Below are 17,583 nucleotides of genomic sequence, written 5' to 3' on the forward strand. Positions count from 1 at the left end.
AATTTTAGGTTAGATACTATGAAGAAATTATGTACTGTGAGAGACCTTTTGTCTCTTCCCAGTTCCTTTTTTTGTCGCTCTTAAGTCACTGATTCTTAACACTGCAATTGTCTGATAGTTACATTGTGTGTTTCATCATGTGTGTATTTTCACATGTCCAAATACATCCATGTGCAACACTAGCAACTGATTTTGTAAGGAGACAATTGTCACTTATGCTGTAAAGCAGTTACTGAAATAGGACTATTTTTAGCCAAAGCTGATACAGATTTATATATGCATACCTGTAGATAAATATGATCAGAAAAAATGTTTCTTATATAAGCATATTTATACATTGCATATGTTTACATAAGCATATGTATACATAGATTTATACTTACATGCATAAATCTATGTGACCTGATGGGATTCGTTCCAGGGTACAGAAAGAGCTGGCTGATGTTATTGCGGGACCTCTCTCCATTGTTTTTTAATCATCCTGGGAGTCTGGAGAGGTCCTAGTCAACTGGGCAAACATTGTCCCAATATTCAAGAAGGGTAAGAAGGAAGACCCTGATAATTACAGACCTGTCAGTCTCACTTCAGTGCCTGGTAATACTATGGAGAAGGTTACCCTTGGAGTTACCGAACAACACTGGAGTGACAATGCAGTCATTGCTCATAGCCAGCACGTGTTCACAAGTGGAAAGTCCTGCTTCACCAACTTAATTTCTGTTTATGTCAAGGTCATCCATCTAGTTGACAAAGAGAAGAAAGTAGATGTGGTGGTTTTATTTTTTTAGCAAAGTTTTTACACTGTCTCTCACTATCCATAATCACAGAATCACAGAATCACAGAATCTTAAAACGGTTCGGGTTGGAAGGGACTTTAAAGATCATCTAGTTCCAATCCCCCCTGCCATGGGCAGGACACCTTCCCGTAGACCAGGTTGCTCAAAGATCCATCCAACATGGCCTTAAACACTTCCAGGGATGGGGCATCCATAAGTTCTCTGGGTAACCTCACCACCCTCACGGCAAAGAATGTATTGCTAATATCTAATAAAAATCTACCATGGATAACTGTCTGGCACACAGCTAGGCAAGTCCATAATATGTTGGGTGAGCAATTGGCTGATGGGTCGGGCTTAAAGAGCTATATAGTAAATGAGGTTACCTCAGACTGGTGGCCAGTCACCAGTGGGGTTCCCCAGGGCTCAGTTTTAGGGTATGTGCTCTTTAATGTTTTTATAAATAACCTGGATGCAGGAATTGAATATACATTAAGTAAATTTGCCGATGATACTAAATTAGGAGGAGCTGTGGACTCCCTCCAGTGTAGAGAGATCTTACAAAAAAATCTGGGTAGACTGGAGAGCTGAGCATTCACTAGCTGTGTGAAATTTAACAAGAGCAAGTGCTGGGTTCTCCACCTGGGATGAGATAATCCACTTTATACATACAAACTGTGGGATGAGAGGCTTTCTGCTTAGGCCCTGTAGAAGGAGATCTAGGGGTCTGGATTGATGGCAAGTTGAATATTAGTCAACTGTGTGCCCTGTCAGCCAAAAGGGCCAATGGCATCCTGGGCTGCATCTAGCACAGCACAGCTAGCCAGCTGAGGGAGATGGTTAATGCACTCTACACTGCACCGGTGCGGCCCCACCTCGAGTATGGTGTGGAATGTAAGAAGGACATCAAACTATCTCTGTCCAAAGGAGGGCAACCAAGGTGGTGAAAGGACTCAGGGGCATTAGTTTATTCAACTTGGAGAAGAGAAGGCTGAGGGGTGACCTCATCACAGCCAACAACTTCCTGAAGGGGGCAGTGGAGGGGGAGGTGCTGATCTCCTCTCTCTGGTGACCAGAGATAGGACACAAGGAAATGGAATGAAGCTGCGTCAGGGAAGTTCAGATTGGTCATTAGGAAAAGGTTCTTCACTGAGAAGGTGGTTGGTCACTGCAACAGGCTCCCCAGGGAAGTGGTCAGGGCACCAAGCCTGACAGAGTTCAAGAAACATCTGGATGATGCTGTTACTCATATGGTTTAATTTTGGGCAGTTCTGTTAGCAGCTTGGAGTTGGACTTGATCCTTACAAGTCCCTTCCAACTTGAGATATTCTATGTTTCTATAATTCTATACAAGTACTTACAAAAAAAAAACAGTATCAAGGCTTCCCTCTTCCTTTCCCTAATTCAGACACTTCTGTATTAGATGTCTCTGATATTATTTGTGCGTGTAGTAGAAGGGTGTGTTAGTTATGCATACTATGACACTCCATATAAGTGGAACTTAAGGCAGCAGTTGTGTTGTGTCTCTAGGCTAACCCAGTTATTATGAGTTTAAAAGGAAATTCATGAGGTTTTCAAGAACTAGACAGTATTAAAAAAATAAATGAGATTAGTTAAAATACTTTTTATTCTTTTACAAATCAAATCAGATTCCTTAAGAGAAAATTTCAGTGAAGTAATCTTATCTGAGCAGCTGAGAAATTTCATAACACTCAACTTGCATATTTTTATCTCTAAAAGAAAGATACATACACAGTTTACATGGATGTGCTTCAGTCATGTTGGTAAAATCTTTTATTCTATGGAAGTGTGCTATTCTGCACAAATACATCATAGTAAGAAATAACAAGTCCCTGGATTTTCTTTATTGTGTGCCTTTGTTATTATTGTTTTTATTTGTTATTATCTGCTTGCAAGAATGCTGAAAGGAAATGTTTGAGCTGTTATTACTATCAGCTGAATTGCAACATCCTTTTATTCAAGTGGTTAGGACTGTATCTTCCCTTGTATATTATGGTCAAAGTATCACCAAAGAAGACTTTGTGTCTTATATACAGACTGGAAAATGAGAGTCTGATTCTTTGCTCCCTTACACCAGTGTTATACCTCTACAAGTCCACTGACTTCAGTAGTTGTGAAGTCCATGGAGACAGGAAAGAGTATTAGACTCTTAATTTGCCACATTATTAAGAAAAGAATTGTCCAGCACAATGAGCGTACTAGAATTTTGCTCATATAAGTCATAGCCTTTTTATAACCCTTCTTTCTAATGGATAATTTGTCATATTTTTCTGTCTTTGTATCTTTGCCACTTCAAAATCCATTACTTATACAATGGCTTGCTCTATAGACCTCTGCCATAAATAACTGAATCCAGGCACTGATGGTACCTTTAAAAAGAGTGTCTGAATGAGAACAAAGCACCTTTCCTTTGGTTGCATCATTATTTCTAATTTCTATAGTGGTCTCATTCAGGAGTCTCCAGCAGGGATCAGGAAACTGTACAAACAAATAACTCAAAGATAGGCCCTTTACTAAAAGCTCAGATCTGAATTGAATATTGTTAACCATCATGCAGATAAATGTTGAATGTCTTTTATATCCATTGTGCCTGCAATCACCAGTCAGTATGGTTCTTGCATCTTCAGAAACACATGAATATGTCAGTCACTGATTGAGATGACAGCTCTGTGGACAGATGGGGAAGAGGAAGGAACTGTTCAAGAGTTTTGTTTTTGTTTCTTTCGTATATTTTACTGAGGAGCAAAAGACCATCTGTAAACACAAACTCAATAGGAGTACAGCACAGAGGAAGATGTATTAGATTTGGTCAACAGCTGTTCTATCAGAAAATGTCAAAGAAAAAAAGAAAACTCCTCCTTTTTTAATTCCTTGTGAAAACTTCTAAGCATAATAACAGATACAGATTTTCTAGTTCCTGCAAAACCAGGAACTTTCCTATGGAAGTCCCCAGTGACATGAACCCTTTTTTTTTTTTCCCCATGAATTCATGTCATGAATAAATACCACTTCACTCAGCGGATTAATTAGAAGAAATTGGCAGCTGAGACAGAACAGAATATAGAGAAATGTGATTACTTTCTGTTTCATATTAAATTTTTTTTCCTTTCTTCCTGTCTAATTTCACTTATGGCCATAGTGATTTTCCTGTTTCTTCTGGTAACAGGATCTCAAATGACACTTTCATGTTAGATGGCACAGAGTTATTGAATTCCCTGAGTACAGTAACCTTAACAAGGAAGAAATTGTACTTGTGTTCCACTGTTCATCTGCCTACCTGAAACTCAGTATTTTATTTGTATTGCTCTTACAAAACTGACAAATTTATTAAAAAACAGACTGGGTTTGCAGATTTGAGCAAATATTAAAATAAGAATAAATATAAAAGTTATTGAATTTTAAGTATAAACATATATATAAGTATATAATACACATATATAATTAAATGAGTGTAAAAGTATTTGCAAAGAATATGATGCCTTTGAGAGGCACTGCTGGGAAACCATAGGAATGACCAGAAAAAAATGATATCCAAATTAACTTTCAAAATCTATATAAGAATCTTTATGAGAAAAATGTAGCGGAAAACAGTTGCTACATTGTTTATCTGAAGCAAATTAAAGTGTATTGTTTCAGTCATCAGAGAGGTTTGTAGAAGCTGCTCCTGCTGATAGGACTACAGTTCTCATTTTCTACTACAGAAGACCTTGATCTATTCTTTGCAGTCTGATAAGCTTATTTCACAGACTGAAACTTAATAGTATTTTTTCCATGTGAATACATCTATTGGCAAAATGACCTCCAGATCCTCAAATTTGACTGGGCAACATGATTTCTTTCTGCCTTTTCTCCTTGTGAACAGGAGCACGGACATAAAATGTAAACAATATTTCTGTATTACTGATTTCATCTGTGCTTTGGCTCTCAAATCCAATTGGCATGACAGTTAAAATTAGCAGGACAAGGTCAAACTGTCAAGGATGAGGCTGGCTGTAAGCAGAGGGGCTTCTGTGGCTTTGTTTGCCTGTCATTTCAGCTGCTATGTCAGCTTAAATACCATCAGTAAAAAACCACAGAGCATAGCTTAAGGAGTAATGGGGTGGGGGCCACATCTGAGGAATGATCAAACAAGAATAAAATCCAGAGAGGCCACGCTCTCAGGACACTATGGCATGAGTGTCTTTCACAAAATGTCAGTGCAGGCTGATTAAACAAATGCTGCTGCTGAGGTAAAGCTGATCAACCAGCAGTTTATAAGAAAAGTTCACATGCACTTGTGCTACCATTCTGAAATACTAACAGTAAGTGAAAAAATTTACTGTTATGATAAAATGGAATGTTGCACAAGCCTGAACATTTGCTGTAACTAGTATACCAGTGTTTCACATTTTTTGCTTGATTTGCATTCTGTTAACATGATTTAAAAGCCTTTCAAAATGGCTCTTGGCCCAGACACAGCTTGAAAGTCTAAGCTCTCCTACAAAGGCAGGTGAAATTAGTTTTGCCACACATACAGTTCCATTCATAAATCTTTGCTCAGTGTAGTTCAGTCAATTTTTTCCATTAATAATTGCCTTCACCTAAAAGTTAGATGATACTCCTTTACCAAAGTTTTTTCTACAATTCTAAGTCACTTTTCTCTCTCTCTAATCTATATTCATATGCATACATTCATAAAAATAATCTTTTTCAAAAGAGGAATTATTCTCTTCCTGTACACAGAAGAAATACAGTACAGTACAAAATCATTGTAAAGTAAACTGAAGAGGGTTACATACCTGATCTTCAATTTATTTAACTATTTAGGGAAATTACAGTTATAATTTATTTCCTTATATTAGATTTTAAAATTGTCAGGATGTGGAAAAGGGTAGGAAAAGATGCATAGATAAAATACATATATTTTGTAATCAGAAAACAGTCACGTTAGCTGGAAGAATTGTGTAACCTTCTTTCTGGATACAGGCAAGCTTCACATGTGCTGTCAGACATTATAGATCCTAAGTTCACACACCTTAATCAAGTAACTGTCCTGCAAGTCATTGATTAAGGACAGAATTGGCTCAGGTCCCTTGATCTCAACTATGACAAGACAACAAAGGCCCACTTGTGTCTGAGGGAAAAGGAGAGACAGAGAGCATAGCCGGGCAAAAAGGGGGAAGGAAATAGCTGTTCAAATAGGTGCAGCAGTCAAGACAGAAGTAAAAGAAGTAAAGCTATGTGCCAGAGAGAGGCTGGAAGGGTTAATGATTAAGGGGTTAAGCCAGGTAAAGACCAAACCAGAATTGATGGATATAAATTGTATTATTAATTAGTTATGCAGAAGAGCAGCTACATAGAGGGAAGGCATAGGACAGAGGCTATAAGCAATCATTAAGAAAAGCAGAACATCCCACTAACAGCAGCCACAAACAGACCCAGGTGACAATGAAAAGAGAAATGATAAAATACAGAAACCCCACTTAGAGCAGTCTCCCTCTTCTGTGCAAATGACATACTGGCAGTGCTAGGGAGTCTTTCCTTTCTGGGCCAATGAATCTCAATAGGATGTATAAAGACAGATCCCACAGACCTTTTTTCTGGGGGAGGGGTCGACTTCCTTATAATTTTTTTTCCTCCTAAATAGCCAAAAGAAATATGACCTGGATGATACTCTTCAGCTGAGTGCAAGCTCAAAAAAGGGTCAAAAATCTTAGTTAGATATGGGATATGTATAACAAAACCAAAGAGAGATCTGAATCCACTGCAGCTGCAGGAGAGCTGGGAGGGGCTTTAGCAATTGCTTTAGGGAATTGCCCATTTAACTCATCTGCATGCCCAGTGCAGCCCATCCCTGCCACAGGATCATGTCTGGTGATGCTGTCATCTGCTGTCTAGTACTGCTTTCCAGGATGTCCTACATGCCTCCTACATACCTGGTTCTGAGTTACTTGCTATGCCTGTTCTGTGGGTCTTGGACTAGACAGTTCAGGCTTAAAGTTCCTGGAATTCAAATTGTGCTTATAAATCCTATCAGGCTAAAGATATTTTAGTGTAAATTTCTGCATTCTGTATAAGGGTGTCACGGTTTAAACCCAGCTGGCAACTAGGCACCACACAGCCATTCACACGCTCCCACCCCCTGCAACAGGATGGGGGAGAGAATTGGAAGAGTAAATGTGAGAAAACTCATGGGTTGAAATAAAGGCAGTTTAATAGGGAAAGCAAAAGCTTTGTATGCAAGCAAACCAAACCAAGGGATTCACTCCCCCCTCCCCACTGGAAGCAGGTCCATCCACCCCCAGGAGAGCAGGGCTCCAGCACGGGTAACCGTGACTGGGGAAGACAAACGCCATCATGCCCAACGTGCCCCCTTCCTCCTCCTTCCCCAGCTCTACCCGCTGAGCATGGCGCCATACGGTACGGAATGTCCCTTTGGCCAGCCGGGGTCAGCTGTCCCGGCCGTGCCCCCTCCCAGCTGCTGGTGCCCCCCAGCCTGCTCGCTGCTGGGGGGTGAGGGGCAGACACGGCCTCGGCTCTGGGTCAGCGCTGCTCAGCAGCCACTGGCACCTCCCTGAGCCACCAGCGCTGGCTCCAGCACAGATCCAGAACATGGCCCCGAACTGGCCACTGGGAAGAAAACTAATTCTAGTCCAGCCAAAATCAGCACAAAAGGGGATGCATTAGCCACAGAACAATTATATTTAACAACATAGCAACAATGCCATACGTGTGGTTTTGAAGTAAAGCTCAAGTAATTGGGGCGGTTTTGTCCAGAACTTAATCAAATTAGCAAGTGTTAGGTGTGCTGTTCATGTGCCTAGGCTCAAAAGCATTATACTTGTCTTTTAAGGTAAGAGAAAGGAAAACAAAGGTATCCATTTTGGGATCCTTAGGAAGCTACTAGTGAACATATTGTCTTAAGGAGACTTTCTCAGCTTCTTGGTCTTCTAGGATGTATTTTACCTTTTTTAAAGGTACGAGAAAATTTAAGGGGGGAAAAATCTTACTTAGGTGTAATGATGTACCTTGCTGGAGTACAACAATTCATTAATTGTTGTTACTTGTATTAGAGATAATTTTAATCACTTTCCCTCATTATCTCATTTCAAAAGAAAAAAAGAATAAAACTGTCTAGTGTCCCTCCTGAATTTTGTAGCTACAGTATCCCTTTCCCATGTGGTAGGTCAACAGGGCTACATTGCCTTGTTTTGCATGTCAGGGTCCCATTAACTTAATGTAATAGTTGGCACAGATTTCTGAGCAAGTTTTGTCTATGAAGTCAGGAGGAGAATCTGAGTGGAACATAATACTCTGCTAAAACAATAATACTCTCATAATCTAACCCTCATTAACTTGTCAAGCCTAGTGACAGTCTCTAATAACATTCATTCTTTTTATGTTTTAATTTAAGTGATTTCTTTGTAGCTATTTGAAAAAAAACTAAAATAAGATCGTTACTGTATTTCCATGTAATGTGAAGATATACTGTCTTTTTTTCTTCTTTTTTTTTTTTTAAACTGGGATGCACTTATGTTTATTTTCTGGGCAACTTGCCATAGGCCTCTTTAAAAAATGGATGGAACTAAGTATATTTAATTTATTTTTATTTTCTGCCTTTAAGAAATGCTAAAATGCTGCAAATGCAATTACAACAATACTGTTAGAAATTTATGGTCATTGGCTCATGTTTTTGTCACCAAAAGGGAGATTGGGAATTCAGGGAAAATATCGGATTTCCAAGATGGCTTGTGCCATCTAACATTGTCGCTAACAAAACATGTTACAGAGCAGGCATACACGGATTTGTCTGGGTGTGTGTGGGGCGTGGTGCACAGAGTGGCTTTGTTTGCTTCTTGTCCCCTTCTTTTAACAGCAATGTGCACCCTGCACTTTCTGACCTGCTGTGGCTCATGCTGAGGATGTCCCCACCTCTCAAACCAGTGACTACAACCCTGACAGATATTAAAATACATAATGCATTTCACTTAATGCAGTGAGTACTTGTAGCTCACCATGACTTTGAATGCAGGCTGGGGAGATCAGCATCTGGCAATAGTAAGCTTAAATCCCTTGTAGCACCCTCCCCTGTCTGATTCACTGAGGGCTGATACAGCATCGTGGGAGTTTAATTCACTCACTGACTGAATTACCACACATCAGGCTTCTCTATGTCCATGCCTTTAAAATCTGGAATGAAGTAAAGACCTTTGTCACAGATTCTGAAAAGAAAAAAAATGTTTTTTTAAAAAAGGTTACAGTTTCACTTTGAAAAAAAAATTAGGAGCATCAAACATTCTATATCCAGCTTTGCTGCTGTTTCAGTTCAGAAGAAAGTGTGAAAATATGGCATTTTTGTTCCTCAAACTAGATTCTTTTGTACATTTAGTTGCACACCTCCAAAAATAAATACCTTTTCAAACTGATACTGCATTAATTTCTTATTCATTAGGTCTCAGTAACCACTTTCTGCCCATTTGTTTCCCCCACAACACAGCAATGAAAAAGTAATATACAATTCCTAATGATTTTCTGAAATACTGCACAGGTGCAGGCTGCAGCTGTTATGGGTAAACTACATTTTGCTAAACTAATTCAAATCCCATTGGGGAAATAGTAGAATCACTGCATTCCCATAAAAAGAAAAATGTTTTCATTGTAGGATACTGAAGTTTTCATGTGCATTCTACATAGTCAAAAGTTCTTTTACAAAGAAAATTGTTTTCTTATAAATACTCATGAATATATATAATCCCTTAGTTTCTGACTTTGTTAAAAGTAACATGGTATTAATTATCCTCTTTAAAAAGCCACACTGCATTTTCAGAGTTGGATGAGATGGCAAAGATTATGTTCTATATAGCATAATCGATCTGAAATGAAAAGTAAGAGTTGTCCTCCAGACATATTTAAAATATGTAACTTTTCATAAGAAAAAATATATTACTGTTAAAATTGCATTTGCCAGATGAATTGGCATTTCACTACACATTTATAAATGCGTGTTTACATGAGTTCATATGCTATATGCACTCGTTTTAATTTAAATTTAAATTAAAATTTTATTTTTATTTTTTATTTTTATTTTAAAGCCTATATTTTGTAAAATGAGAAAGATTTCATGGAGGGAACAAACACACCTTCATCTCCAGATCAACAGTGGCTGGTGACGGGTGGAGTTCCAGCTGTAAGTTTCTCGTCTTTCCCTCTCAGCACCCACTTGGGCTAAAGGGTAACACTAATCCACATAAGGTATGGACACCTTAGCTGAGGCGTGGATGTGTGTAACTGAGAGAGGAAGTTGTTCTCTGTGTTCATTGGCATGAAAGTCTTAAAGCTAATTTGCAGAGAAGTGAGAAAGGCTGGATGAGCTTCTGTATCAACACATAAAATACGAATCTTGGAAAATCAATGTCTTTTTTGTTAGAAAAGGAGATCTTTTGAAGCAAAACTTTACTTCCCTTCTGAAACGAAAGTGTTAAGCAGCCCTGAATGTCTGGAACTCCTGAAGCACATTTTTGCCCCGGGACCACTGCTGGAGATCCCCACCAGTGCTTGAACACCAGTAGCAGGATACTCCCTCCATAAACATCTCAGGACTGTCTTGATTGACATCAGCCAAGAAACTAGTGGTTGGATTAGAAATTAGAAACCTGCAAGCAGGTTTCGATTTGTAGACTGGTATGTTGGTGTCCCTGAGCCTTTCCATACACATTCATGCTAGGGGAGAGGACATATCATTGTTAGTCTTAGGGAACCCATTCCAAGCAGAGTGAATTACTGTAACTATAACAATTTTGTTAATTTACAGGTTATTAAAGGCCTATATGCATTGTATAGGGAACTCTTCAGCTTCCTATTTTGTATGTATTATCTGTTTAAAAAGTAAGAATAATCTCAGACTTTGGGCTTACACTATGAAGGAGTCCTAAGCTAGTATTTTACCTTCCTGATAATACTAGCAGGAATTAATTCTCTTTTGGTTTTCAGCTAAAATCCATGATCAGAAGTATGGACTGTATACCTATTTGAAATAGTCTTGGGACTGGTTACCACTCTTTTTGCTTGTTTTTAAATTAACCAAACTAATCTAAAACCAGAGTTTCCTCTGTTAGCAATTTAGAATGACTTAATCTTTGTACACACATCAATAAATTACTAGAAAAGTTTTGAAAGTTTGATGTAGACTACCAAGTTGTGTGTAACATTTGCTTATTTTTCTGTTGGGATCTGTCTATCTCCAAATCTGTGTAGGTCACCCCAAGAATAATTTATCTTAAATCATCCTAAAACAGACTCTAGCAAAAAATGAGAAATTGTTTTTTTTTTTTCTCTTTATTAATTATTTTGTAAATTTATTTTTGAGCGTAACACATATTGACATAGAAAATGGGTTTGAAACGGGGTTTAGACTCTGGAAATTTTTGCTTTCTTGAATCAGTCTGGTGAAGATTCTTTCCATCCTGATAGAATAAAACACTCCACTTTGCCTAATAAACAGAACTGTCCATTATTTCTCTCATTCTGAGCAATTCTATCACCTCCAACTGTCTTAGGAAGAGAGATTTAAGGCAGCAGTCTGAAGAGCTACAGAAAAAGCTGATATGCTGGTTGCAGCCCAGGTATTCAATTTTCATGTTGAATACCTGCACTCTCCTGAATTTTAAGGTACACTTTGTTGCACATTTCCAGATTCACTCCCATCTACTTTTTGTCATGTTTCTAGCCTAGAAAAGATGAACGTGTACATTTCTGAGAACACATCTGTCTGAAAGGAGTGTCCTAGACAGTCAGAAAAATTCGAGAGTCTTTAACTAACACTTGTGTGTGAAAGACTAATATCAAAGAAAACTCTATTAGCAGTAATGCTTTCTTTATGAAAAATTAAGTTACATATGTCTCAGTGTGCAGTGAATAGAATCAGTAATGGATCCTATTATCTTTAGAGTGTTTATTTACTTAGTGTAAAACTAAATATCCTCATAAATATCTGCAAGAATGAGATTGTAATTTACAAATTTGACATCTTGCAGAAGTGTTTCAGCAGATCTTTAAGACTATGCACACACATGCCTCTATGAATTACATAGTTTATACATGCTTATAAGGATCAGGAAAATATATTAAGAATATCAAAGAAAAATACAGGCTCCCTACCATAGAAAATTTTAAGTTTTTAACACCTTGGAGAGGATATAACCACTGCAGCCATTCCATATTTATTTTGATGTAATTGTGCTTCATAGAATGTGCTGCTTTTCACTCCATGTTTTAACACTCGGAAGTTTACAATCTACTGTGGAGTAGCAGCTCCAGAATGCTAGAGATGGACCAGGTCCAACATTTATTGAGTTGTTAGCCTTGGGCAGGAAAAATTTATGATATACACAGAAAAAGGTTTATTCAAATAACATATGAGGTTTGACTTAAACTAGGGAATTATAATTGTCAAAACTGACAGGTGATACTGCCTTCCTTCACATCTCTGTGATTTCCCTTTATACATCACATCAATCATTTCCCTTCTAAATTTATTTAAATAATGTGTTATTCCTTTTTAAAGAAGTTAACCCATTAGTATATACTGCCCTACTAGTGTCTAAGTAAACCTGAAAGCAAACTGTCAGTAAGAAATATGACAGCAGTCTGAAGACAAAAGACCATCTGAATAAAATTCAGAATGCTTCAGAGTTTACTTGATGATTCAAAATATGATTTTGAAAATGAGAAAGTGGACAACTAGGCTGCATGCCTAATCTTTGTATGGTGATGAAGTTAAAGCATAATTCAAAAGGTAAACACAATATATAAAAAATGTTAAAAGCTAAATCATGTTTCAGCCAATAAAAATAGATATTTTTAAGTGTACATTATTGATAGTGAAATTAAATATTCTGTGCTATGATTTATATAGAAAAGTCCATTAGAACAACAGAAATCTTAGGAAAGAGAGGTCATTCACTAAATGGAGAAGTTTAAGATGTTTTAAGAAATAAAAAAGCCAAAGAGTTTAGGAACACTCCTACATTTGGAAAGAATTAATATTTCTGTTGTATAGATAGATAGATATTGTTTATTAATAACTAAAAAAAGATGTTAAATAACATCTGGTTGTGATGTTATGCAGCCTAGTTCTCCCCTTTCTCATTTTCAAAATCATATTTGAAATCATCAAGCTGGGAGAGTTGTATACAAAAGAGTTGGCTGATGACATCTCTGGCTTGCTAGTGTTGATTTGTAATAAATCTGAGAGATATCAGAAAAAAATCCAGAAGACTGAAGGACAGTTTACAGTGTGCCAATACTCAGAAATTACAGGTATGAGGAGTATGATATTTATAAGCCTAGAACATCTATCCTTAATAATGAAAAAATGGATAAACTTTTACCGTTTTACTGACATAGAGGAGAACAGTTCATGGCAATTAACATGAATTTATGGGAAATATATATTGCTCAACAAACCTACTTTTATTTTTAGATTAGTGGGACATTATAACAGTGATCATGACGATTATTGTAGTATGTAGGAACTCTAGGCATGCAAACAGAATCCTATTTTGTTGAGTATAAATAGAGAATAAATAGCAAATAGATAATAAATGCTCCACCCAGACCTCTTGGTGATCCAGGCATTCTGATGCCCACAGAATAAATCCCTCCTCACAAACATACTGTCTGACCAGTGAAAATCTGTGGCTAGGAATAAACAGAATACCCACTCCATGCTTATTGATGAACTTAGTGGCAGTAATAGAACCTCCCCACTGACTATTGTCTTGCTTTGGTGGGAACCCTAACAGGAGAATGCTGAAAGAGGATTTTCCTTAAATACCTTTGTGGTAGAAATAAGTTTTTGATAATCCTTGTCCCCAAGGCCTTAACAGGCTAGAAAGAAAGCAGAAGGGCATGCAGAACCTTTTCCTTACCCTCTTGAGGAAAGCCTCCACATCATGCAACAAAGGAGAAAATTTGCTCACCGCCTTATTCTCCATTTTCCAACAGTGATCCCAGAAACATTATGAATCCCATAATTTGCAAACATATAATATGTGTGAGGGAGATTTTCACACATAAAGGGACATGAAAAGCTACCCCCCCCACCCCCCCCACCCCATTTCAGCTCATGGTTTGCCTCTGCTTTTCATTGATTTCAGCTGCCTGTCAGGCTCAGCTCTTATCTTTAACATTACTAAACTGCTGTGTTCAAAGTTGTAAATGATAATAAAACTCTTCTATTCATCATTTCAGTGCCATGTGCATAACAATTACTCTAACTGCACAGTAAATGCCAGACCAAATTGTTCAGAGCCTTTTTTTGTACATTAAGTGTGATTGAGGGATCATTGGAGGAAGTTAAGGATATTGCTGAGAAGTTCAATGATTTTCTAACCTCATTGTACAGCACAAAGGATTTTCAGGAATATATTCATTTTTTCTCACAATAAAGCTGAAAATCTCTCTGGAACTAAGAACCTGGTTTCTATCCACATTATTGGGAGGCAAGTCAGTTTAAGAAGTTTGTTTTTAACAGTTTTGCTTTTTGAAGTAGAATATCTCTTCCAGGATAACAGATCTAGAAAGTTTGATAAGTGATGCATTGTTGGAGTCCTTTGAATGTTTTGGTAAAGTAATAATTGGATATAGGAACAGGTCTATACCCAGAATTCTCTCACAGAAGGCAAGAGGAAACCAGCTAGATGGTAAATGGTCCAGTTTTGTCTCATCAGATTGACAGTACAATGTTTCAAGTCTCCATGACAAATCCAGTGTTAATGTTTTTAAATATTGGGTGAATATTACCAATGAAACTTTTATTGAAGATCAGAAAGTATTTTGTTAGTAGTTAAATCCAGAGAAAGCTACAAGAAAATATTAGCGGATTATGTGAATAGTAACTTGGTAGCATAACGGCAAACAGAACTAAAAAATACTAATTAATCCACAATGAAGTGGACTGCTTGAATTTCCTATGCACATTACATGTGGATTGTATCAACTCAGGAAGGAGTGCTGGGAGTCTCTGCTCAGAGACACATCCTCAAAAAGCCCACAGACTTGGGATGTCTGAATGGGAAGGAGAAGATTTAGTCTGTTTAGGAAAATAGCAGTAGAATAGATAATGCGACATCTGCAAGCTGGTGTTGGACACTATTTCAGACAACATGCAAGATAAAAGATGTGATAGGTATGATCCAGACTGGCAGTTCCCAGCTTTCTGCAGAACACTTTTTCTAAAGAAAAAAAAAAATATCTTAAGGAATGTGTCTGGTCATTTCAAATCCCATTTTTGTGTTTTATAGATTTATAAATATATTCCATTATTTTTAGTAGTTTTTAAAAGCTTTTTCATGCTTTTCTAAAAAAAAAAAGTGTACTTGGAATTAAAACCACAAAGACAGCAAAAATCGTTATGTTGTCTCTATGTGAATTTGTTTAAGTAGATTTGAAATTATATTAATCCTATAACTACCAGGTAGCAGAGGTCTGCTTAGTCTTTAAACAACATGAAAGTCTTTAATCAACAAATGAAAAAAGATTTAACCTTTGGGGAACCGAGTGAAGATTAAAAGAATAACTGTGAAGATGTGCTTATGGTTGTTTGAGGTTAATGACCTTTACATAAAAATAAAAACCAAAAAAAACCCCAAACAAACAAACAAAATTCAGTAACCAGTTTTTTTTACAATTGAGTTTTTTAAATAATTGTTCTCCAAACTGGACATTAGTGAAATCTCTTCCCTCCCCTGGAAAGTTTATCATGACTCTTACTGCTACTGAAGTGCTCCAGAAAAATGCAGAATACTATTTTTCTGCCTGCTTGTGATGCAGAGCATGTACAATGCCAGGTGCAGAAACACTCGCTCAGTTGCCAAACCCCTTGGATCTTGTTATGACTTTTTTCATATGAGCACACTCAGGAATTAACAACATAATTGAGATTGGTCAATCTTTTAAAGGATTTTGCCCTTGAAATTTGTGCCATAATACCCTTACAACTCCACCCTCAAACTGGAGAAATGTCTTTCATTTTCTGCAGAAATTGGATTTGTGGATTGAAGTTGAGAAAGCATTCTAATTAAAATGCACCCTGCCCTATTAAATTGAAAGTACACTTACAAATATATTTATTTTAAATCAAATGCTGCTGCTGTTAGTTTGGGTGCAGGAGAAAAAGAGCTGCCATCTGAATAATCTGGTTTTGATCTGGAGAGGACTCTGAGTTCATTCTATCAGCATACTTGCAAACATTAGGCTAATTACTAACACTGAAACTTTTATAATACAAATGCCTGTTACATTTTGATCACATGAAAGCTCTTAAAATAATCTCAGTTAAACTGCTGCAGTGTAGGTACACCTCCAGTATTTCCTCTCTAAAGCTCAACAAAGTTCTGGGTAAAAGACACTAATTCGGTCACCTTGGTCTGTTTTAAAATTACTGCAGTATGGTATGCCTCCTCAGTATATTGCCATAAAGTAGTCTCAGTTCAGCTGTTCATTTATTGTGAAGAACACTGCAGGATGTGCCTACCAATATTTCTCTTCATATTTGGATCAGGAGTGTGGTTTTTGAGGGAATCCACTAACTGTCACCACTCAGTCTGCTTTGGTTCAGAGCAAGGAGCCACAATCTTCTTGTGCTGCAGTGGTTGCCTCTGATTTGTTTTATTTCTGTGTCTGTAAAATGTTAGAATGAAATAGTTTTGCATATGAAATTTCTTGGAGGTTACTTTTAACATGTTTTAACAAGTGAAACATCCTGGTTTTGATGAAGAAAGAACAATGCAAACAGTTTTTCAGGTCATATATTTTACAGTTTAGTTATGTGCCACTGATCTTATGTGTTTCATCTTACCAAAAATTTAATTTTACATTTAAGTTAAACTTATATAGTGGAATCCTATGGAAGGTTTAAACCTTGATTCCACGCCACTCGGTGTAAGAAGAGGGGAAACATGGAAATAGAAGCATATAGAAGCCTCCAGACATACTTTTCCATAAAATTTTAAATTTATAACTCTACGGGGCTTTGGGACAGGTCCCTGGTTTTACTTAGATACTTAAAATAGAAAAGGTACAATCTAGAAATTTCAAAAGTCACAAGACTTGCTGTAATCTTCTCCATTTGAAATCAGTAAGTGTTTTGGGTTTTTTTCATACAACTTAAAGGAGGAAAGGTATGACTGTCTTGATTTTCTGTTTTATATAGTCTTTTAGAAATTCACCAGTGTTTGGAGGGACTAAGATCTCTCCACAAGTTAAATCCTGTTCATTCAGTATGTTTAAAGTTTAATTAGAATTTAATTGATTCACAGGCTTTGTGTTGGTCATTTGCAGGCTTTTACTGCCATAGTTTCAGCTTGCTTTTACATGTCAAGATTTCTTAGTGAACAATACAAGTGCAGCAAAATGGCAGTCAATGAATTTTCCCAGATGAGTAATTTAATCAGACCCAGTATATTTCAGAAGAGAACTTCATTCTACTGTTTTCCCTGTACACCACAAATACTCCTGTTTTAATCAGTGCTTGATTTTTCCTTAGAAAACATGAAATTCTCCTTCTCTAGCTACATATTTTTTCTTTCTAAGCACCTCTCAAAAGCTCAAGATTTATAATTATTACTGAGATTAATGAAAACATTCCCATTTAGAGCAGAAATTCACATTTCTTATTCCACTTCTCCCCTGCCTCCGCCCCCCCTTTCCCCTTTTCTCAGGCAGATGCTAACGTTATTTACATATGTTCTAGTCTAGTTCTTAGAAGAATGACTTAAAGGAGAGAAAAGAGGATGTGTGTTATTATATG

This window comes from Falco rusticolus, chromosome 1 (assembly GCF_015220075.1).
Source record: "Falco rusticolus isolate bFalRus1 chromosome 1, bFalRus1.pri, whole genome shotgun sequence".
In the NCBI taxonomy this organism is placed as follows: domain Eukaryota; kingdom Metazoa; phylum Chordata; class Aves; order Falconiformes; family Falconidae; genus Falco; species Falco rusticolus.